We start from the raw sequence: 25,389 nt of genomic DNA on the forward strand, positions 1-25,389 counted from the left end.
ATCTCCGTAGTCGATACAGTTCATATATTTAATGTGAACAGTAAACGATTTGATGATTTAATTAAATGTTCTTTTCCTCCATTTTTTGGAATTTTGTATCCTTTCCTTATCATTCCCTTTCATTTCTGTCTTGTACTTTATTACATTCGAGATTAATTATTTTCGATGTAATGTGCTTTGTATGGTAAAGTAAGATAAATACCAATTGCGTTCGGTTCGAAAACAAAAGCAAGTAAATGGAAATAAAGGAGAAGAACTAATGTTAAATTCCCATTAATATAAGTATAATGCATACACGAAGAATATTTTGAAAGTATGTGTAGATAAATATGCTTAACTGTACTGGTTTATGTCAATAAGGCATACACGTGTACACAGATCATTTATGGGCAAAGGCTGTCACAACGCTAATATTGATCTTATTTTAAAGAGCTATCACCGATATGAAATGGAAATTGTGTTAGTCATTTGAACAATACACTGTGTTCAATTAAAAACTCATTAATTACTAAATACATAGCATGTGATGTTTAAACATTGAATGTTAAACACGTTTAAGTGTAGCATGGTATTCTGTTCCGATCCTGTGTGTTGCGGCATAAACTATTCGATGGCTCTGCATATCAATACGTATATTCACATAAAGATCATTTCCATGTGTTCATCAATCGAATTTTACAGGTTAATACAGTTTATGTAATACATAAATATTGACTGAAAAATCAAAATGACATCGACGACATATGTTCCAATATCATACATACGCATCGGAAACGCGAACGTTCTCATAATAACAAAGCGACAAGGCACCGAGCGACACCTGTCATTTTTCTTGGAGCCACTTCCTTGCGCAGCATCGTTAACAACTTGTATACAATATGTGCATTGAGATAAGTATGTTTGCAGTATTGGATGTTTCGTGATGTATAATCCGGAAGGTTAGTGATTATGTTACGTACGATTGTATTGCAAAGTCTGGACACACAATGGTCCCATGCCTTTGTGTTTGTGGAGTGTGGAGTTGTTAGATAAAGTGTTGTTTTTGTTGCCAGCGGTTGCGGAAGTGTTTTAAACATTTGCTGTAAAAAGAGCGCTGTTGGTGTTAAGTTAATCCAATTGCATAAACGGTTTAACCATAGTTAATACTTTTACTATGGTTAATATGAACCGTAGTTAAGTTCATCCAATTGTATAAACGATTTAACGAAATTTAACCACGCACTTACCATAGTTAAGTTTTACCCACCTTCATTACCATGGTAAGCGGGTTTAACCACAACAAAGATGGCCGACATTCACTTGGTCAGACGACGCAGACCTCGACAATTCAGGCGAATTTACCGACAGGAGACGGACTTGACGGACGATGAGGTGCGCCGGAGGTACAGGTTTTCTTCTGACAACATTGACAGACTTGTACGACTGTTGGAGCCGTCGCTTCAAAGACCGACACGACGGAGCAAGGCGCTGACCGTACGGCAACAACTCCTATTGAAATTGAGGTTTCTTGCGTCTGGGGCATTTCTTCAAATTATTGGTGATACCTTCCGCGTAGACATTGCTACTGTGTCCCGGGTGGTGACGAACATGACTGACTGTTTATTCACACTGAAAGACACTGTGATCAAGTTTCCCTTGACGGACGCTGACCGACGCCGCGTTAAGGCTGTTTATGGCACCCATGTACAAATCATTTCTCCCGGAGGTGTGGACGAACCGTCCTATGTAAATAGGAAAGGTTTCCACTCCCTCAATCTGCAGGCAACGTGCGACTATAAAGGTGAGATGAATTTATGTCTGTCTATGCAGCGGTATGCTTATTCATTTGACAAATAACACTGATTTATTTTTGTAAACTGGTTGCTCCATCCATGCATGATTAGGAACAAATGTGTTCACGAGCCGCTGTAAATACAGCAATATAGATGATTAACTGATCCTTTCAACAGTGCCATAAATATTGCCGAACTTCAAAATCTGATTTAAATCTTTAAGTATCAAATCAATTATATCTCAAACACAAAAGATCGACTACAACATTAATGTCCCTGATAAATCACCGTAGGTCCTATTCCGTGTACATTTAATTTAATTCTGAGTAAAATCTCATACACGCGTACAAGTGTAAGTCATCGTGACTCGCGTCATCATGACACGATTGTAGAATTAATTGAGGTGCCTTACAGGGATTTTCGTTTTGGTTGTGTGTCATTATTTAGATTTTAAAGGACAGTTTGTGGATTTATTTTGTTTTAACGTATACAGGCTATGTTTACTTGAATAGTTTGAAGGTTTCTCAAATCGTTTTCTGAATTTAACGTCTATCAATTAAAATCATATTCACCGTAATATTCTAATATACTAAATGTACATGGTTTATAATGAATTAATGAAGATGTTTCATTACGAGAGCAATAAACGATCACAATCAACCTATATCATTTTAATAGCGGTTTTACCCAGATTTAATACTTTCATTACTATACAGGGATGTTCACTAGCATACACGCATGTTGGCCTGGATGCTGTCACGACTCACACATTCTTCGGATGTCAAACATTGGACAGCAGTTTGCCAGTCACCATCAAGGTATTACTTAATTGTCAATTTCCTTTCTGTCAAATTTGTGTCAACTTGAAGTTTCCCATTTGATGTACCACTTACAGATAATCAACCCTTTATACATTTCAAACATGTCGAAAATAAAATGATGACACATATTGTATTGTTAACATTGAAATAATTTATTTTCTTAAATCCTTTCAATGTCCAGTTTTAAATACATGTAGTAAGATTATAATTTTTTTACGTAAATTCAAATCGCTGGAATGACTTGCTTTAATATATTGTTCGCAGATCCTGAGCGTGGATATTTACTGGGTAACAGCGGTTATCCGTGTCGTCCTTTTTTGATGACTCCCTTCCTGCAGCCAGGTAAAGCGAGTTCACATTTAATTAACAATGAACAACTGTTTTTTAGACGTATTTATTTTATTTGTGTATCATGGTACCGTTTTACTAAACTACTTACGCAAGCCTTAGACTTACGCACATATTTTTAATTATTTTTTTTCAGGTACAGGCAATTCATTTGTTACTTGGAATGTTCAATTCAATTTAAAGAGACCATACTGACTTTCGAATATGTGCGTAAGTCGAATAATGCATTAAGCCCAAGTCTCACAATTTTCGGTTGAGCCCAGGTCCATCCCGGTTTGCTAACGCCGGTCGACCAGCGAGAACCTGGATGATTTGTTGGATTTTTTTTAACGCAATCACACAATTCCCCGGTGCCACCCCGGTTGAAGCCGATGAACAACCCGGCAGAGTCCCGTTCAACCCAGGACTAGGTACGGTTTATACCGATGAAGCCCCGGCAGAGCAGCGGCTTTCGCCGGTTATGCCCCGACGGAGCCCGTAAATCCACCGGCACTCACCGGGGCAATACCGGCATACGCCGGCAGAGATACGGTAACGCCCCGGTTTAACCCCGATAATGCGCCGGCGGTGGCGTCCCGGCATAGCCCAGATTTACCGCGACTCTGTCGGCATTCACCGGGGCTCCACATGGGCACCAGCGGCTATAGGTCTGCCGCGGTCTGTATGGGCCCCGGTGGAGCTACGGTGCCGTCCCGCTTGTTACCGGTTCATCCGATGGTCACCGGTTTCTCCCGGTAGAGCCCCGGTTGACGCACCGGGGCCCCACCTCCATCATAGTGAGACTGGGCCTTAAGTAGCTTAGTAACACAGTACCCTGCATTGACTTTATTAATCCTTTCATTTTATTTGCACATGTAGTTATATAAAATGAATGTTTTTATATAAAATGAAATATCAAAGTGATATACTTTAGAAAATCATTTATTAGTTCTCAGTGTCAGATTCTCAGCAGAGATACAATACCGCTCACATCGGCACACGGAATTGCATAGAAAGAGCCTTTGGAGTTTGGAAAAGGACGTTCCATGTACTCCATGGGGATGAATGTATTTCCAGATTATATAACATTGATTAAAAAAGGTCTAATTTATTTTGAATTGTACAGTGAAGAACGATTAGAAAGGCTAATTGTTGGGTATCGTAATGCATATCGTTATGTCATTTATAAAGTTAATTAATTTACAATGACAGTTAAATACGTATTTTATACAGCTGATTTTCATGTTGCTATCTTTTTTTCTTAGTTTGTCGTCAAACGTGGTATACATTTTCCATTTTTCTTACTTTATCAGAAAATATCATTATGCTCACATGCTCAATCTGAAAAATGTATACAAGTACGTGTGAATTACATTTTTCAATGCATTTGCATTGGTTTGTGTAAGTTTTTTGTGTGTGTAATACAGCGTGTTCGTTAAACATAATGCCATTATAGACATGTCTAGCAGTGGCGGATCAAACATTGGTTAGGTCATCTCATTTCATTTCATTTAGCCCTACAGTGATTTGTTATTACGATTACGCTGATAGATCATTTTCATGGGGTGAAAACAATAATGATTGTATTTTCATAATTACAGGTTTATGAATTTGAGGGTAAAACCTGGTTAAGTAAGAACAATAAAAATACATTTGGCTACTTTTCTCAAATAACGGTTGAAAGCTTTGTCGGTTAATAGATTCTCACAACTGGGTTTTATACTAACCTTGGGTTAGGTACCGTAATGTTGCACTTGGCAGGTACTGTAATGTTGCTCTTGGCAGTTGTGCGGATGGCAACGTTCTTTTGTGGTTCTGAAAGACATATGTACACTTACATACGCATGATTTTAAAATCATTCAAGTGTATATTGACATCAAAAGGAGTGGTGACAGATTATGTGTACTAATAAAAATGTCATTGATAAAATACGTTTTATTCCAAAAATACAGTGTATGCTATTGTTGTTGTTGTTTGTACAATATTTATAAATATTACATTTCCAAAGATTAGCATTATTAATTAATAAAGACTGGTCTATAACATTGATAGCATTCTACACTTTACAGTTTTGTTATAACTATTGCGACATGTTGCGTCAGAATTTTCCGTCAATTAAATTATACTAAAATGCTCAGTTGTCATCTTTGTTCTGCAAGCTCATTTATGTGTTTGATTTGGTTCTACGTACTCTTTGTCGGTTCACTAACTCTAGTGGCAACGAACTTCACATCAGACACTGGAACTGTTGCTGAAAAATACATGTCGAAATAAAGAAGTATTCCATTGCGCGCCCCCGTTGTGTAATGCTCTTGGCGCATATATGGCCTACACGGGTGAGTCCATCTGTAAATGTCATAGGGTAGAAAGGGTACCCGGCACATTGTGTAATTATTAATTTCACATTTGTTAATCATTCAATAACACACAAGTATTATAAACACACATAAAAATACATCTACAGCATATCTACGTGAAATTAATACCGCAGTCTTAAAATTTCTAGTCGGCATTTTAAAAATATTTACCAGCAATCCCTCCGTTTTTTAAACGGTCCATTTAAACCTAACGGAACGACTGGCATATGCTTATTCATTTGAAAATTCGAGTTTGCGCAGTGGATATGTGTAAGAGCTTGTGTTTGATATTCATATGTTACGTGTGGGGAAATTCTAGTCTTAATTCACGTGTTGGGAAATTTTAGTGTTAAATTATTTCAATAAAAAAGGAGGATTAATTGTAGATGTGGATGTATCATTGCAAGGCAGTTCTGTTTATTTGACATCGGTTATATGGACGAATTGAACTTTATTGGAATGAACATATTTTGGAATCGAAATAAGGTGGAATTTGTATGTGTATACCATCAACGGGAACGGTCGCTGGTTCGTCCGTGACCTGCGGCGTCTCCGTTGCGTGGCCATTGCGGCCCTGACAGTCTAGGAACAAGGAGGATCCAACTTTTGCCGCTTCAATAAGTGGGACCAAGTCCACAAGCGCATCGTAGGCAGCCTGGGATGATAAATCTGAAACAAATGAATCAAAGTGTTTATCAAATGTTTCAATGTAAGCAAAAGTGGAAACATGCTACGATGTTTCGAAAACTTGGATTAAAGACTTCTTTGTATTACAGTGTATCGAATTTAATTGAACAACACGCAACTCCAAACATAGCAGTGTCAGCATCATCGCTAACACCGTGAAAACTGGCGGAGGCCGCGAATAGCTCCGACACTGCCGCCGACGTCTTCGTCATTTCTGGCAGCTTGCTGCCGCCGCCAGTACCCGCCAACTCCTAGCTTCTGGTCAGTAACTTCTTTCTTTGCATTCTTGTTCTGTATAATATAAAACTTGTGTGACGCAAACACGACAGCTTACAAGATATAATAACAAAATCCTGATTAGTCATATTGGTAGAATCAAGAAAGAATTGTTAGTTGTATTTTAATCATGACATTTGAAGGAAATTTAACTAGGACTAGGTAATAAAGCATTGGAAGTTTATCCACTTAATCTTCACTTGGTTTACTGTCCGCGGACCGTTTCCAACTGCGTTTACCTTTTCAGTCAATTGCTCCCACAGCAAACGCACTATCCTCGCGGCTCCGGGGCCGCCGTTGCTGTGGGATTCTTGCATTTGATTGATATTGTCGAACATGAACTCTCGAATGACATCGATCTCCGTCGGACTCATCAATTTTTTTTTATCGGAATCGATATCCGCCATTATTATTGTTTTGCCTAGATATCGTTTGGTAATGTTTACGGAAATACAAAATCGAAATTATGGTAAAAATAACTTAGGTTAAAAATTCGTATTTACCATGGTTAGCTTACCATGTGGTTAAAAGCTTTATACAAGTTGATATTAACCATGGTATCTTAACTACGATTTTAACCTTGGTTACTTATTTACTATGGTATTTTTTAACCAAGGTTTATACAATTGGCTGCAGATGGTATGCTTATCGTGTCGACCAAATAATTATTTCCCTGCTTCCATGTAATCACGTCTCGCTGAAAATGGTCGTTGTTGCGAGTCATGCATTTTTATAACCGCACGTCTTAGCATTATATTAATTTATTTCCTTTTTTGTTTATACTTTAGTGATACGCCGGATTTTGGTGGGTGCATTTTCTGTTTATATTTGTATTCATTAATGTAAATGTGTTTTTTTGCAAGTTTGCGTAAAATTCATTACTAAGTTGACTATCAAAATTACATTGCATTCGATATATATTACATTTATTCAAACCAAAATTATAGCGAAAGGTTCGTTGATGTTCTGTTGTATACACAACTGCAAAATTGTTGATTTACTTGAACGTGTATCTTTATCAGGGCGCAGTGTCAATGGGTTCACAAGGGTTTTCACGAGGGCTGAACATAATACAAAGACACCGTTAAGAACTGTAATTTAGCAAATCTCTTAAATTATTATAACATGTTTGCAAAAATCTTTAGTGCATATAGTACAGTTGTTCTTGCAGGTTTTTGTCGATATCTTTAGACATAAGACTACGTTACTGAATGCGTCTGAAATCGATACCAACATTAAACGTTGCGTGCACCATATAACCGTGTATATGAATGTTGAACACATTGACTTTTTGGCCAATACCACATGCTTATTGAATAAAGTAATTCTGATGATTTGTCATAAGCCGCATAAAAACTGTCGTTTATGCAATAGTTAATATTCTTCAGAAAAAAATGCTGTAAAAGTTATTTGAATAAAGCACCACTTACCGGTGTGTTTACATCCATTAACATCCATTTGTGTACCCCATAAAGTCACGTGATCCTGCATCCAGAGTATTGTTTGCTTGTAAAGCCGAGAGTTCTTTAATAGAGAACCACTGACCTATCCCATTCACCAATTATGTATACCTATAAATATTTATATTTGTGTTATCCCTTAATTATCTATTAAACCTGTATCCGGTTTATTTGTCCCGATTGTCACATAAACAGTATCTGTTTCTTTTACAATAAAAATGTATAAGTTAAGGTTCATAACAAAACAATTCATAACCTAAATTTAAAAAACCACAACATCACATGGATGCAGCTGGTTCCAGTCAAATCTCTGCGCGGAGGTTGGGTTGGGTTGGGTTGTTGTCAGTATGATAAACTCATACTTAACAATTTTATTTGGCTTTACTGTTTTGTATACATTTAATATTTGTTGATGTCCCTTTGAATGTCCTATCCTGCAATAAAGTATATTCAATTATATTGACCTATATGGTTCATTTGGACAGTTTGTGGATATCGCAAAAGCATAGTAAGCAACACACTTCAATCAATCTCATTTATAATGCTATACTTATTCGTTTATCTCATATTTATCCTAGTGTTTTCAATTATTCATCAACGAAAGCCATCGAAGTTTGTGACATTTTTAAATAGGTAATGTGTTAATGTTTTTACTTTTTTGTTGACTTGATAACCTATATGCCGGAAGAACATCAAATAAGCAATGTCTCTCTACTAAGCCAAGTCATACAATTGCGGAAATATAATATATTACATTTTATTTGAGATCATACAGCAGTTCACGAAAGCAAGTTGAGTGTGCTAAATGTGTATTAATAGAAACTTGACGTAGCGTGAACATACGATAAGGAATTGAGAATCATAATTAGTAAATTGGCATTTACATCAAATCAACCTATATTTTATGACACATTTCACGGTTAACTGTACACAAATAATTTAGCCTTCACGGAAACACTCACGAAGTGGTCAACGATTGGTATACGTGATTTAAATCACGTACTATTACAGCAAAATGATCCAAATTAAAGTATATTTTTACATAATCATGTTAAGGTACGAAGTAAATATGTCATTAAAAGGTTAACACATGCGCACTATGTTATATAATGTGCCTGCATTGATATGTTTCCCCGCATAAGTATTCATTACGGGTATACTTTATTTATACGATATAAAACGAAAATATTTCATTATGTCAAAGTCAAACAAACCATAAATCGTGCTCACTCGGCCTATCTCGGCAAGCCGCGTTAAAATACTAATCTAAGTGGGACGGGGTGATAATAGTGAACGAGCATGTGACGAAGGCACAAGGTCCAACAATACGCCCCTCTTGAAAGTGCGCATACGTACTCTGGCTATTGACGTGTTTGTGTCGGCTGAGTAATAACAGGTAATTACTATTTCACTTCTTGCCTGCCGATGAATAAATTGTTGTTTGATATATAATTAGATAATATTATTGTTATTGTGTCACCAAAAAGTCTTTAATACCGGAGTTAGGGTAAAAATTAATATTTGATGTGCAATTTAAAGGCAGATACAAAGCAAATGCTTATTAATGTTGAATGAAACGTTTATGAGTCTGAAAAAGCCTAACAACGAGTTCTTAGGAGGTATTCAATGTTTAGACAACGGAAATAACCTTAACGAAACGATTAAATGGTGTTCTTTTTAACACATCGATTTCTGACAGGTGCGTTCTTTCTCGAAAATAGAAAGAGTCAAGCATTGTGCCACATATGAAGATTAATTCAACGTGTTGAAATTATTATAAAGAAATGCTCGTCCAAGTAATAATTAGTTAATTCGTAAAACATCGTGCGAAATATGTATACACAAGCGATAAGCAACTATTCCGGAAAGTCAATTGATTGGCGAAATAACTAGCAATTTAACAACAAAGTAAGTATTATCAAACAAAACATACCAAATAAACGTTTTCGTAAACCCCCGTACTAGTTAGTCTTAGAGCCTGCTATCACCGTCAATTATTTTAACCGTTTACCGATAGTACATCTGACAATACCAATACTCCACCTTGTATGTATTATGGCGAATCTCATATGGTTACGGACGCAAATATATGCAATGATTACTTGTGTACAACATAAGCTGTTATTTTTTAAACACCGATAACCTCACTTTGCGTTTAAGATCAAATCTAGTTTAAGTGAAACTTATATCGCCGAAAAAGACGATGCTGATTTTGTTTACAGTGTATTTGTAAAAAAACGTCAATTGTCTCAAATGAATATTTCACAAAATGCTACGCCTTTGCAACACTTTTTAACACCTACCCTTTAGTGAATATTGGGATGCCAAACTTTACACAATAATAGACCTCTGTATTTTATAGACCGCTTTATGTCATTAGTTGAGCAGGAAATGTTTTTGAGCCTGCCGATACAATACATATTTGTATAAGAAGTTAGATACGCACATCATGCTAAAAAGGCTTACAATCTAAGGAATAATGAAAGTGAAGTATTATAATTGGCACGTGCAATTCAAAACCGATTGTATATAATTATGTCATCATTTCATTCCCAGTTGTGCACGTTTCGTCATAAACATATTCGGTGCATAGACTTACCTTAGGGGTAGGATTCATCATTAAAAATTAGTTTTGAACGCTTCGTCATCAGAGTATATGGTGTTCACGATAATGTTTTGTTAACGCATAATAATCTACTAGTCTTTTGTGCACGCTTACCTGTTGTGAACGCTTTATCATGTACTAACCTGTTGTACACGCTTACCTGTTGTTCTCGCTTCATTATCTTCTAACGCGTTGTGTATGCTGTATCATCAAATAAACTGTTGAGCACATGTTTTCTAACATTAAGTGCATGATTCATCACCAACTAACCTTTTGTGCTCGCCTCATCATCTTCTGATATGTTGTGAATGCTCCATCATCTACTAAAATGCCGTGAACGCTTCATCATCTACTAACCTGTTGGGAACGCTACATCATCTACTAACCTGTTGTGAACGCTTCATCATCTACTGGCCTGATGTGAACGCTTCATCATCTACTAATCCAATGTGTTCGCTTCATAATCTAATAGCCTGTTGTTAACGCTTCATCATCAAACAATAGATTGTGAACGCTTTGTACATGTAATCTACATATCCGTTAAGCACGCTTCATCACACACGAACCTGTTGTGAACCACTCTTCCTTTCCTTGCATGCTGTACACGCCTCGTCATCTAATACCCTATTGTGTACGATTCATCATCTACTAACCTATTGTGGAAGCTTCATAATTTACTAGCATGTTTTGTCCACGTAATCATCTACTAACCTGGTGTAAACGCTTCATCAAATGATATCATATTGTCTACGTTTAATCATCTACTAATCTATTGTGGAAGCTTCATTATCTACATACATGTTTTGTCCACTTTTCCATTCACTGTCTACTTACTTGTTATACACGCTTCATCATATACTTTCCTGTTGTGCACGCTTCATAATTTACTAACATGTTTTGAAAGTCTTATCATCTACTTACATGTTGTGAACGCTTCTTAAAGGGGCCTTTTCCAGGTTTTGGCATGTTTTGAAATAAGTCATTAAATGCTTTATATTGATAAAGGTAAACATTGAATCTTAAAAACTCCAGTAAAAAAATCAAGAATAATATTTAAAATAGGAAAAAAAGTAGCCGCAGCTGGACTCGAACCAGTGATCCCCGGAGTCCAGGAGTAACCTGGAGTAAAACGCAATAGCCCGCTCGGCTATTCTGCCAAGCATTCTTGGATAAATTATTTTATGCATTATATCAGCAATCTTCGTAGTTTCACAAAATTTAACGACAACAACAGAATACTTCAAATTATTAAAGCGTTTCGCGTTGCAACGCTTTATAATTTTTAAGTTGTTAAATCGTCCAAAGATGCATATATTGGCTGAATTAGACCATGGTAAATGTTCAGTAATACTGTTGTCTCACAAATATCATAACTAAAACGAAAATTTGCAAATCTGAAACAACTTTTTTCAATTTTGTCAATTTACGAAACCGTGAAAAGATCCCTTTAATCAACCAATAGTTGTGAATGCTTCATTACTACTTTCATGTTGTACGCGATTCATCATCTTCTAATTATTTGTGAACGCTTCATTATCAACTAACAAGCTGTTTTCGCTTCATTATCAACTTACAAGTTGTTTACGCTTCATCATCTACAAACCTGATTTGCACGCTTTATCATATACTTACATTTTATTTTTTGATAATACTTACTTTGTTGTTAAATTGCTAGTTATTTCGCCAATCAATTGACTTTCCGGAATGGTTGCTTATCGCTTGTGTATACATATTTCGCACGATGTTTTACGAATTAACTAATTATTACTTGGACGAGCATTTCTTTATAATAATTTCAACACGTTGAATTAATCTTCATATGTGGCACAATGCTTGACTGCCGATACAATACATATTTGTATAAGAAGTTAGATACGCACATCATGCTAAAAAGGCTTACAATCTAAGGAATAATGAAAGTGAAGTATTATAATTGGCACGTGCAAATCAAAACCGATTGTATATAATTATGTCATCATTTCCTTCCCAGTTGTGCACGTTTCGTCATAAACATATTCGGTGCACAGACTTACCTTAGGGGTAGGATTCATCATTAAAAATTAGTTTTGAACGCTTCGTCATCAGAGTATATGGTGTTCACGATAATCTTTTGTTAACGCATAGTAATCTACTAGCCTATTGTGCATACTTACCTGTTGTGAATGCTTTATCATGTACTAACCTGTTGTACACGCTTACCTGTTGTTCTCGCTTCATTATCTACTAACGCGTTGTGTATGCTGTATCATCAAATAAACTGTTGAGCACATGTTTTCTAACATTAAGTGCATGATTCATCACCAACTAACCTTTTGTGCTCGCCTCATCATCTACTGATATGTTGTGAATGCTCCATCATCTACTAAAATGCCGTGAACGCTTCATCATCTACTAACCTGTTGGGAACGCTACATCATCTACTAACCTGTTGTGAACGCTTCATCATCTACTGGCCTGATGTGAACGCTTCATCATCTACTAATCCAATGTGTTCGCTTCATAATCTAATAGCCTGTTGTTAACGCTTCATCATCAAACAATAGATTGTGAACGCTTTGTACATGTAATCTACATATCCGTTAAGCACGCTTCATCACACACGAACCTGTTGTGAACCACTCTTCCTTTCCTTACATGCTGTACACGCCTTGTCATCTAATACCCTATTGTGTACGATTCATCATCTACTAACCTATTGTGGAAGCTTCATAATTTACTAGCATGTTTTGTCCACGTAATCATCTACTAACCTGGTGTAAACGCTTCATCAAATGATATCATATTGTCTACGTTTAATCATCTACTAATCTATTGTGGAAGCTTCATTATCTACATACATGTTTTGTCCACTTTTCCATTCACTGTCTACTTACTTGTTATACACGCTTCATCATATACTTTCCTGTTGTGCACGCTTCATAATTTACTAACATGTTTTGAAAGTCTTATCATCTACTTACATGTTGTGAACGCTTTTTAAAGGGGCCTTTTCCAGGTTTTGGCATGTTTTGAAATAAGTCATTAAATGCTTTATATTGATAAAGGTAAACATTGAATCTTAAAAACTCCAGTAAAAAAATCAAGAATAAAATTTAAAATAGGAAAAAAAGTAGCCGCAGCTGGACTCGAACCAGTGATCCCCGGAGTCCAGGAGTAACCTGGAGTAAAACGCAATAGCCCGCTCGGCTATTCTGCCAAGCATTCTTGGATAAATTATTTTATGCATTATATCAGCAATCTTCGTAGTTTCACAAAATTTAACGACAACAACAGAATACTTCAAATTATTAAAGCGTTTCGCGTTGCAACGCTTTATAATTTTTAAGTTGTTAAATCGTCCAAAGATGCATATATTGGCTGAATTAGACCATGGTAAATGTTCAGTAATACTGTTGTCTAACAAAAATCATAACTAAAACGAAAATTTGCAAATCTGAAACAACTTTTTTCAATTTTGTCAATTTACGAAACCGTGAAAAGATCCCTTTAATCAACCAATAGTTGTGAATGCTTCATTACTACTTTCATGTTGTACGCGATTCATCATCTTCTAATTATTTGTGAACGCTCCATTATCAACTAACAAGTTGTTTACGCTTCATTATCAACTTACAAGTTGTTTACGCTTCATCATCTACAAACCTGATTTGCACGCTTTATCATATACTTACATTTTATGAACGCTTCATTATATACAACCTGTTGTGAACAATTTATTATCTACATACATAGTCTTTCTGCATAGTCCGGTCGAGTTTATAATGTTGATTTACTCTTCACTATCAAGTCCACAGGGTATTTTAGCCAAACAATGATACACACGTGTCCCGTATGGAAGGTCCCGTGTCTGTACGAAAACAACGCCGAACTCTACCGCTATTAGAAGTTAAGGGTCTCCAGACATACTGGTTCATTTACACGATTAATTTGGAATACATATAATCAAAAAAATATACATCTGATAAAAAACCGCATGTCTCGCTTGTCAAGTTTATGTGTGACTACATGCGAGCTAAAGGTATTAAATGGATACTTACACACACACATATATATATATATATATATATATATATATATATATATATATATATATATATATATATATATATATTAATATATATATATATATATATATATATATATATATATATATATATATATATATATATATTAACCTCTTATATGGATTATTGTCGTAAAATAGGTATTTGACCATACACTTGAACAAGTAATAAACCACATTTGTGGGTATGACAATCTAATCAATTTCTTTGTGAAGCGGCATTGTCCAGATAGACTAATAATGTATGTGTATCTTTTAAAATTATCTCATGAACAACATGACAGGCTAATTCGTTAATGATGATATGTTTTAATCGGATTTAGTCACATAAAATAACATTGCGTAATCACCGTTATATGCCTTCTGGTATACACAGTATTGAAAAAGGTGTATCACACATTGGTCATCTATGATCGCTGTGGTTAGTTTATCGGCCAAAGACTGGTAACGTCGATACATATGTTAATTTTTCATTGATTGTGTATGCCACGTATTTTTTATATGGAATTAGTGACCAACCGTTTTATCTCATCTCTGCTCGCGATCGCGGTTATTTATGCTAGTGTCATTTAATCTGCCGATAGTGCCTGGAAATTAAAGTTATCATTAGTAAAACTTCTTGTGTTGTTTGCTTTCATTGGCTGTCGTGAGCAGCAATCGAAAATCTCCGGGCGATATTTTTACTGTGAAAATGTATGCTTTCAATTTTAATCGCCTTACATTAAGTCGGCATTTTTTGATTTCTTAAATGCGGTTGAACATTGATTATAGGAATATGAATTAAATTATATAAATTTCATTCCGAACAGGTGCAGATGAACGTGTTGATATAAAAAGTCAATGCATCGCGTTCTGTTCTAGAATACTGTATGTCAACAGGGGTTCATGCGCGGCTACCATACACATTGATTCAGTTTTCATGGAAATATATCGTTGAACTAACTACTGGACTAGCTTCCAATTATTCGAGTTAACAGTTAAAATGTTTGAATCCAAGTTTCGTGAGGCGTCTGCATGTGTCGTGTTTTAACTTTCACTTGAGGCTCAAGCACACTGAGCCTTAAAAAGGTGTATTTCTGTTACGGTAATTGCGACGTTAACATATAAATGTCGACGGTAAATGTTCAACGTAAAATAAAATGGCACCGGCAAAAAAATGAGATCATTAAACAACTTCCTAAATAAATTCAAAAGCAGCAAAATATATAACAGTTTTGATTTTATGTTTTCAGTACATGTTAAAAGTTTACCTAAATTCATTCGGCATTTAACCGATAGCAAACTGATAATATTTATTCACGCATGTCATTGTTCAGATAACGTCCTTTTTGTTCAGCAAACTCAAATTTTGAGGAGTGTTATCTATTCTCATGTTGTTTTAAAATGAAGTATTGAACTAATTTTATATAAATTGAAGCATGCGCATTTATACGTTAATGTATAATATATAAAGTGTTACAGATACTCTTTTGAAATGTTCTTTTTTCTATTGCGTAAAAAATATTCTTATTATTTTGAAGGACAACATCTAAAAACTAGCTACGTGGCGGTCCACATGTCATATCAACACAAGTCGCGTGCGTTACTGCAGTTTTAAAACATTACGCGCCGAAGGACAACCTTACTGATCGGTCAAGGGCACGGTATTATATAATCTGCCATTGTATTGAGTAATCTCAATGATTTTTTTGTTCAATATATAATGACTTAAACTTAATTTTGTACATTAACGCAGATAAGTAAAAGGAAAATACATTAACGACAACTCCATTAACTACTGTAATATTTTGGTCCATTGCAAGCGCACAAAAGTAGCAACAAATGTTCCCACTTCATCAAGTGTATTATTTTCTTCTACTAGTTTAGTTCGTGGCATCGAACACACCATGCAGTGCATGTTACAATATCAGTAAATTAAAATTCTATATTTACTTCCATTTTACTTCCTTTTATTTGAAAGATTGGGATACATAAGAGAACGTTGAACGAATTTTACTTTTGGAAAACTATTCATTTTCCTCGCCCAGGTATATTGAAGACGTAATGCTATTTATTTAACTTGAGTCATTTAAACGTCATATTACCTGACTAGGCTAATAAATCAATTGTTAAGTATAAGGTAAGGAAGGTTTCATATAAATTGTGTCTTTTACACGGGCAGAAGCCATCTTATTTGCATTTTATTGAAAAGCAGTATTGTTAACGTAACATAACATAACTTAAACTTATTTATGTACTGCAACGTGTCAGCTATGATTAGTTTATATGTATTTATTACATTCACACATATTCTTGATCTTGTTAATATTATATATTTTTATTTCATGACAATTACCCGAACTAGTACACATATTATTGTCCATATAAGCTTATAACATGGCCTACGTTGCAGGAGTGAAATAACGTAATGCTCATTTTTGTTTATTACACGGGTGTTATTAAACTAGTTATATAACTGTGAAATGACGTCATTTTTGTGACGAAATGACATCATTATTTCAGCGAATTTCTTCAGTTAAACTCTTTAACAATGTGAATAAACTGTGAAAAGAGCATAAAATAAAGAGAATGTGTTATGGTCATGCTATAAATAGAATCTTAGATTCGTGGTCATTTTGTATTGAATTTATTAAACTCGTAACCTAAATAATGAGAAAAACTCGGCAAACCTCGTTTTTATCTTTATTTAGATGACGAGTTTAATGAATTCAATACGAAACGACCACTCATGCAAGATCCTATATTTATCGAATATCTCACTTCAGCACTTTATGGATGGCTGAAAGTGGCACACGACCTGATGAACCGGAAATATTCCAAAGACAGGGCAGTGTGTCCAGCAAACAAGACCTGGTAAGATGATAAGTCGAGTGCAGTTTGTGTCCACTACACAATGACAATTAACGCATTGTTTTCCCGTTTAAATGTCTGCGTTTCCCCTACCCCTATTATATTTGTTAATGACATTTCAATCTTGATGGTTAATGTTTGCATAAATAAAGGCAGATGTACGTTAACATCTTTAGAAAAAAGAACAGCAATACATGTATAATGTATATCAATAATTGGTCCCAAATTAAATACTTAACTTCTGAAAAAATGTGAAACATTAAAAATGAATACATCCGTTCTTATGAATCTTCTTAAATCCACTTATCAGTGTCTGCACGTGCCAAAGTACGACACTACTTGTTGGCAAAAGTTTTTCACAGTTTTCTTTCAAATTATTTAATAACTATTTGAACATAAAGATATTGTACTTACAAACATAATAATGAAAGTTTATATAATTTCGTTAAATTATGCAGCTTAAACCATAGCAATTTAGTTTATTATCAAAAGTTATAACATTATTCGTTCCAAATTTGCAATTTCAAATAATAGAGATTTAAACATTTTATGTTTTATATGTTTATGAATGGATGTCATCAATATATATCAACTCGCCGTTGATTATCGTTTATATTTTCAGTGTCTTTATTTCAATCCTCTTAATTCAATTTATTAATTAATATATGGTTGGCAATACTTGTACCGACTTTTGGATTATTCACTGAGAACATACACACGACATGTAAATATATTTTCACAAGAAAATACTTTTAAATTGATTTAACATCGAATGGTATGGCCGTAAACGAATTATTTAAATTGGAATAATTTTAGTATTGCTGATTTATTTGACGACTAACGATATAATGTTATTTATGACAAGTAACGTGTTTCTAATTTAAACGTTTTTTTAGATTCAGTGGGAAAATGCCTCCGTTGAGACATGCACTATACTGAGCTGGCTCGGTTACGGACCGGAGATCATACAGGCTCGGAGAGACGCATATCGGGAGAATGGCAAGCTGTTTACTGCAAGGACATTTGGAAAGGCAACGCTTAGTATTACGGGTAGCAAAGCTGAGGGGCTGAGCAGCTACCTGGAAAGTGATATGGGTGTACTGAGTGTACATAATGGAGTGATCTGTTTAGAAGATGATATAAATTCAAGTGCCTTTCCTGGGGAGATAACCGTGTTGAGATCACTAAGCCGCAGGAGTTACCATGGTCACTGTAGACTGCTACTGGAGAGACGCGGTACAACAATTCTCAGGCAAGTAAATGATGCGTTTTGTGATGACGGATATGGTCGCGAACTTTTGAGCAGTGATTTGTATGTTAACATTTGGTCGAACATAGACTTGAATGAGGGCGAGGTGCGGCATGAGCGTGCGGGACCGTCAAATCCTGCTACAGCGATAGGACTCTTGCACTTCGACTCTGTCTATGCATTACGTTACTACTGTCCCAACATCCTGTCAAAATGGGCCGCAAGACCTCGCCACTGGCCGCCACCGGAAGCCGTTCAGAGGGTCGTATCACTTGGGGCAATTCTTACGCCTGTTGGATTTAAAGGAAGCGAATATCAACATGTTGAATGGAGAGTGTGCTTTAATGACGGTGAGATGGAACTAATAAGCAATCTTAATGACACTCAAACTAAAGTGTATGTTTTATTGAAAATGATAAAGAACGATGTATTACATCCACGTAAGAAAGAAGTTTCATCGTACACATTGAAAAACATCGTTTTATGGATGGCGGAAAATAATCCTCAAGCCTCGTTTCATAAAAAAAGTATTTTACAGTGGTTGCATGAAGCATTGGTTGCGCTTAGAGTTGCATTGATCACCTTAGAGCTACCATACTATATGATTCCAGAAAGGAATTTGATGGCAACCTCTGGACTGGATAGGGAACAGCAACGCACATGGATATCAACGATTACAGATATGCTCAATGAAGGTCCAAAGATGATACTAAGACTTCCAAAGATACGAAAAGCTCTTATTGCTCATCCTGAACCATTCCGATGGTACAGCGGGAGGAGAATTGAGCTGGAGTTGCTGCAGCTCGTGCACTTACACAGAGTGGCAATCCGCATGGTTGAGAACGTGGAGGTTGACCATACCGATGCGATTTTGCAGGCATTAACGAGACGAAGAAACGAGGTTATGACGGATGTTTGCGTGAGAATGAGAATGGAAGGGAGTCAAGTTATCAACGCGGGTGCTATTTTTTTAAGAATTATGATGTAAAACGTTAACGATGATCAATAGATCAGTAACGAGGCGCGGACATCACGTAATTATAACTTTTGAGTACATAGTATCTTTAACGAATCACCGATCATTTTTGCCAAGAACGTGAAAATAATACAACTTATCGTAATAGTGATTTGTTCAGTAATTGAGGTTTGACTTGCAGACGTTCGTTTCACTTTTTAAAAATGTGCACAACTTTACAAAAGATTTGTTTATAGTAGGCTGTAAAATTTACCGAAACAATAAATTTCGATAAACTTTATTAAAAAATGTCAATCACATAGATGACAGTACTTTGCAAAATAAAGTTATGTAAAGCAATTTTACTATATTGTATACATCTTAACAAAATATGTACGTATCGAGCTTGTAAAGCAGCGGTATAATTTCAAGTTATGCATATATTTCTTTTTAGAACTTTTGTAGTAACTCATTTTGTCGAAGTATGTAGAAATGTGACTTGTGTTTATTTGCGTAAGCATGTTAGGAAATACAGTGTGTTTGTGTCATTTGTATCTCATCTTCTTATCTAAATGTTCACTTGGTTTATGGTTGGTATTGTTAACGCATTTGCACAGAATGAATATATGTGTTACTGGCAGTTACTGAAAGTCCACTGGTATTGTTGTAATTGCTGTAAATGTAACGATAATATTTTTGTTTTTCTTGTTGAGTAGAAACTTTGTTGTGATTTGTAATATTGATCAAAAAGTATTGAACACATTTTTTCACTTATCGATAAAAATGGTGCATATCTGTGTTCATTCCTATTTTTAAAATGTCTACAATAACGCTATAGTTGCATTCACAAATAAGAAATAAAGTACATTTTTTTTAATGCGAATTGATTAAACTACTTATCATGTGAATGTATAATTGCTCGTGTTCTTACTGGACAAGTGAATGTAAACTTTTATTGATCACGGATAATCTGTTTTCATCAAAACACATAGTTCGTATTGAATCTAAAGATACAAAGATATATGTTATAGTATTGATGTTTTTATGCGGAAATATTTTCATACATGATAAACGTAATGGTTGATTTTCGTTATTCTAGTTATACCGTTAATCTCGTTTTGCTCTAAGCGTGTGTATGCTTTTGTTAGTTTTTTAGCGAGGCTGTTTTCGGAGAAAACCCGAGCTATTGTCAAAGCCAGCTCGTCGTCCGCCGTCCGCCGTAGGTGTCGTGCTAAAACCTTAACATTGGCCATTACTTTTTAAATACTAAAGATAACACCTTGATATTTGGCATGCATGTGTATCTCATGGAGATGCACATTTTGAGTGGTAAAATGTGAAGGTGAACAGCAACCTTCAAGGTCTAGGGTCGAAAAAACAAAGTCAAGTGAAGTAATAAGCTTAAAATAGACATAGTAATCTGACCTGACCACGTATATATATTTGTTAAATAAATCAAAGCGGCGCAGTAGGCGGCATTATGTTTCTGACAAACAAATTGTGGTAAAAGGTCAAGGTCATCCTTTACGGTCAAGGTAACATATACAGATTTAAGGGAAGTAATACGCTTTAAAAAGGGAGAAAATTATTCAATATTGAACAAAGCCACTTTATATATTTGGCTTGCATGTGTTTTTCATGAAGCTGCACTTTTTGAGTGGTGAATCTACAGCCACGGTAGTGGCTATTAATTATTTGCTACTAAAAATAGAAATTTGTTACAGACAATTATTTTCAAGGGAAGTAATTCATATAATTATAAATCTCATTTTACATATTTCCTTACCAATAATTCTTGTCACAGTTACTATACAGATTTATTATTTTGAGTATATAGACCTCCCCCCGGTTGGATTGGACAAAATTCAAGGGAAGTAATAACCTTTAAAGGGAGATGATTTATATACCTGCCAAAGAATAAATAAAAATGTTATTTCAATGCGGCGCAGAAGGGAGCATTGTGTTTCTGACAAACACATCTCTAGTTGGGTCACTAGGTCAAAGGTCAAGGTCACGTGACCTCTAAACACATATTCTGACAAGCTTTCGCAGCCGAGCGTGGCACCCGTTATGCGGTGCTCTTGTTTAATAGCGAGATTACCGTATTCTTACAGAAATTGATGTGTATGTGTTATGTTATGTACTACCTTATCTTTTTGTCTTCCTATTCAATTCCTATACAGTGGAAAGTTATAAACAACGTTTTCCATGATCTCGCCATAGGGTTAATGCTGATAACATGTTTATTTCTGAAGATGAATTGATAGATGTTGTTCAAATGTCAATTTGATATAACGGATGGAAATGAATCACATTTTGTTTTATGTGATCATATTGATAGAATTAGTACTGTTGCTGTTAATTCATTAATATAAATAATGTCTTTTCTAATTTATTGATACAAATATTGATGATTTGATTGACATTGTAAGTTCAGTTATTCATACCATTTTATTGCTATATGGGCTTTATTATTGGCGATATGTTCGTAATTGTTTGAATTGCTATATTTATGGATAACTGGGTATCTTTTTAACATGTATACATGCATTACATAACATTTCATATCTGCTTTCGTTGTCAATATAGTAAACACGTAATTTGTTTTCTTGCTGTGTATATATTAATACAATGTGCATACGTATTAGCGATTTGAAAGACTTTAGTCGGAGAATGTAATCATACAATACCTACTGGTATTTAGATACTACCCTAGTGACCGGAAGGTCACGGATTCGATCCCCACTGTGGGAGCGTTCTTTAGATCCCCTTTTAGACGCGTGAACCAATTTATTGTGTTGGATTACTATTGCATGTATATACAATGTCAAATTATAAGCAATGTGTTTCATGATCTCGCCATAGGGTTAATGCTGTACAAATGTATAGTGGTTTGAGTGACATTAGTCGTTGTATGTTCAGTATTCATGCCATATTTATTGGAATATGGACTTAATCATGAGCGGTATGTTCGTTATTTTTTGCCTTGCTATATTTATTGATGACTGTTCATGTACTTAACAGGTATACATGCCTTACAAAACAGGTTTGCTTTCAATGTGAATATTGTCGTGACGTTATTGTTTACTTGCTTTTAATATGCTTATAATATGTGTATTCTTATTAGCTGATTCAAATGACATTAGTCGAAGCATGTATTCATACCTTATATTGTTATTTAGATACTATCTTTAGCGATATGTTCGTAATGGTTGGCGTTGGTATTTTAATTTATGATTGTATATGAATTAAACAGGTATACATCACTTAATACAAACTATCATATTTGCTTTCGTTGTGAGCATAATCATCGTGGAATATTTTTCCTTGCTCTGGAAACAAGGTTCCTATTTAACCAACACCAGTTAATTACAAGCTTACTATAAACAAACAAACACGCAATTTAAAAGTAGGTCAATTCAAGCTGCGCTCACAAATAGTTTCCCCAATATTATTTAACGCTAGCATACAACATACAAATACTGAAGTTGCATGATAAATGTAATCAATATACATTAAACATTACACATATGAGAACGTTTAATGAACAGTGTCATTAGCACTAACAATGGCTAGCAATTTAATGTTGCATGCAGCATGTACTGAAAGGTTTTTTCCATACAGGGAAACGTAGGCGAGATATTTTTTTTGGTACATACTCAATTAGAAAGCAACAGGCCGTATACATTGAATATATGTTAATTGTGACATGCAACAATATCATTATTATGACTTTCTTCCATCAAATAACATTTATTGCATATGTTTTATGAGAGGGAGTTTATCATATGTATAGCACTCTGTTGCATACATGATTAATGTCTGCACCTTAATTTGATCAATTTATCCGTTTGTTGTACGCAGTATATATATATATATATATATATATATATATATATATATATATATATATATATATATATATATGCTAGTTTTTATATTGCCATCAATTGTTATTTCGCCAATAAGTATTTTTTATTTGATATATCCAACTATCATGATATTGTATAAATGTTTCCTATTCAATGTTAACTTAAGACATATATCATATATAGTAATGTATTTGTTTAACCAGACCATAACTCCATACAGTAAGGAGCATGCAACATATTGTCCAGAATAAGAGTACAATGGCATGTATTTGAAGTTGTTTTGATGGGCATAAACTGTGCTTAATGAATTAATAATATTCAGCTTGTATTCACATTACTTATAGTTACAACTGTCAGAAATTGATTTCAACTTTGATTAACACTGCTTACTGTTACATATTCCTTCAACTTGTTTTCGAATCACTTACAATTGGCAACAATATGCTCCAATTATTATTCATAATACTTACGCATGTTAACAATTATCGTCAATCTGTATTCAACATATTGCTGATTACAATTGTGTTTAACTTGTATTGACGTTACTACCAACAGTTTACAGTTTGCCTCAACTTGTATTAACATGACTTACAACTCTTAACAATGTGCTAACATATATTAGCAGCCATGTTATCTTTATAATGTAAAACAGTAAATTTTTGTTTAGCAATTAAATCAAATAAAACAACAACAACAACAACATTTATTAGCTTTGAAGCATAAAATTGCTTTTTAGCCAAATGTATTATATACACGTGTAAAGACATGGATGATAATAATTATGAGAATAAGGTAATAATTATGAAAACTATGCAATGGAAGAAGTTAACGAATATTTTACTGATTTATAACCTAAGATATGTTCCTTTAACATCGATAATGACAGTTGGTAATAAAATCATATGACACAAATATTTTACTGATTTATAACATAAGATATGTTCCTTTAACATCGATAATGACAGTTGGTAATAAAATCATGTGACACAAATATTTTACTGATTTATAACATAAGATATGTTCCTTTAACATCGATAATGACAGTTGGTAGTATAATCATGTGACACAGAATACATTATTTTGCGAAATTATTTTCACTTTTACATCGAAATTATTATCACTTTAACATCGATACGTATCAGTGCTCATCAAATTCTGAGAAAAAAAAATTGTCTACTTAGATTAATTAATGTGTCTCTAAATTGTTCCGTAAACAATTCGCATTATATATGTATTTTGAAAGAATCATGATTTCTTTTTTATTTTGTGTTCCCATTAACATATCAAACTTATTTAATGTTGGCCATGCTTGATAATATGACTTTAAATATGTTTTTCTTATATCTTTGTATAATGGACAAATTAATAAGAAATGGTATTCACTTTCTACGACATTTAGATTACAAAATTTACATTTTCTGTTATCACGTGCAATATTGTGGTATCGACCTCGTTCTATTTCTAATCTGTGTGATGATAGGCGGAATTGAGTATTTTAAATTTCTTCGTTGTAATGATATCCAGGTATGGTTCGGTATTAAACGTGTTCTTCGTGCGGCAGTATATGTTTAGTCTTGACGAATTGATGATTTCACTGTACCAGTGTTGTTTATAGTGATCAAATAATCGTCGTTTAATTAGATTATAAGTATATGTTTGTTCAGATTTTTCTGTCAGGGTTTCTTGTTCATTCCATACATAAGTTAAACCTAGCTGCTCGAGTATTGATTTGATTTGATAAGCCCAATTTCTATTGTTGTATGTTATGTTGTGTTCTGCGTCATTGAACATGAATGAGTATGTTATTTTTATGGGATTATCATTTGTACATGATATTAATTTAAACCAATATTTAAATATGTGTAATTTACGTATCACTGATAAAGGGTATCGTCCTAATTCTCCATACAGTGCTGATAGATTTGTTGATTTGTTGACACAAAGGATTTTTCTTAAAAATTTTGTATGTATAATTTCTAATTCTTTTCCTGAATCATGTCCCCATATTTCCTCAGAGTAATGAAGAACGGGGATTACTAATTTATCAAAAAGGTTTAATTTTTCTTTAGGAAGGAATTCATATTGGTTTACAAC

General features: G+C 34.5%; 1 protein-coding gene across 1 annotated transcript in view; it reads left to right on the forward strand.

Moving 5' to 3' along the window:
* The window catches only part of LOC127867050 (uncharacterized), a 448,603-nt gene extending 429,330 nt beyond the window's left edge, over positions 1-19,273 (forward strand). Inside the window, exon 3 of the transcript XR_008043240.1 lies at positions 19,164-19,273. The gene's annotated coding sequence lies outside the window, so the exon portion shown is untranslated. The remainder of the gene's footprint in view (positions 1-19,163) is intronic.
* The last annotated feature ends 6,116 nt before the right edge of the window (positions 19,274-25,389 follow it).

This window comes from Dreissena polymorpha, chromosome 2 (genome assembly GCF_020536995.1).
Source record: "Dreissena polymorpha isolate Duluth1 chromosome 2, UMN_Dpol_1.0, whole genome shotgun sequence".
Lineage (NCBI taxonomy): Eukaryota > Metazoa > Mollusca > Bivalvia > Myida > Dreissenidae > Dreissena > Dreissena polymorpha.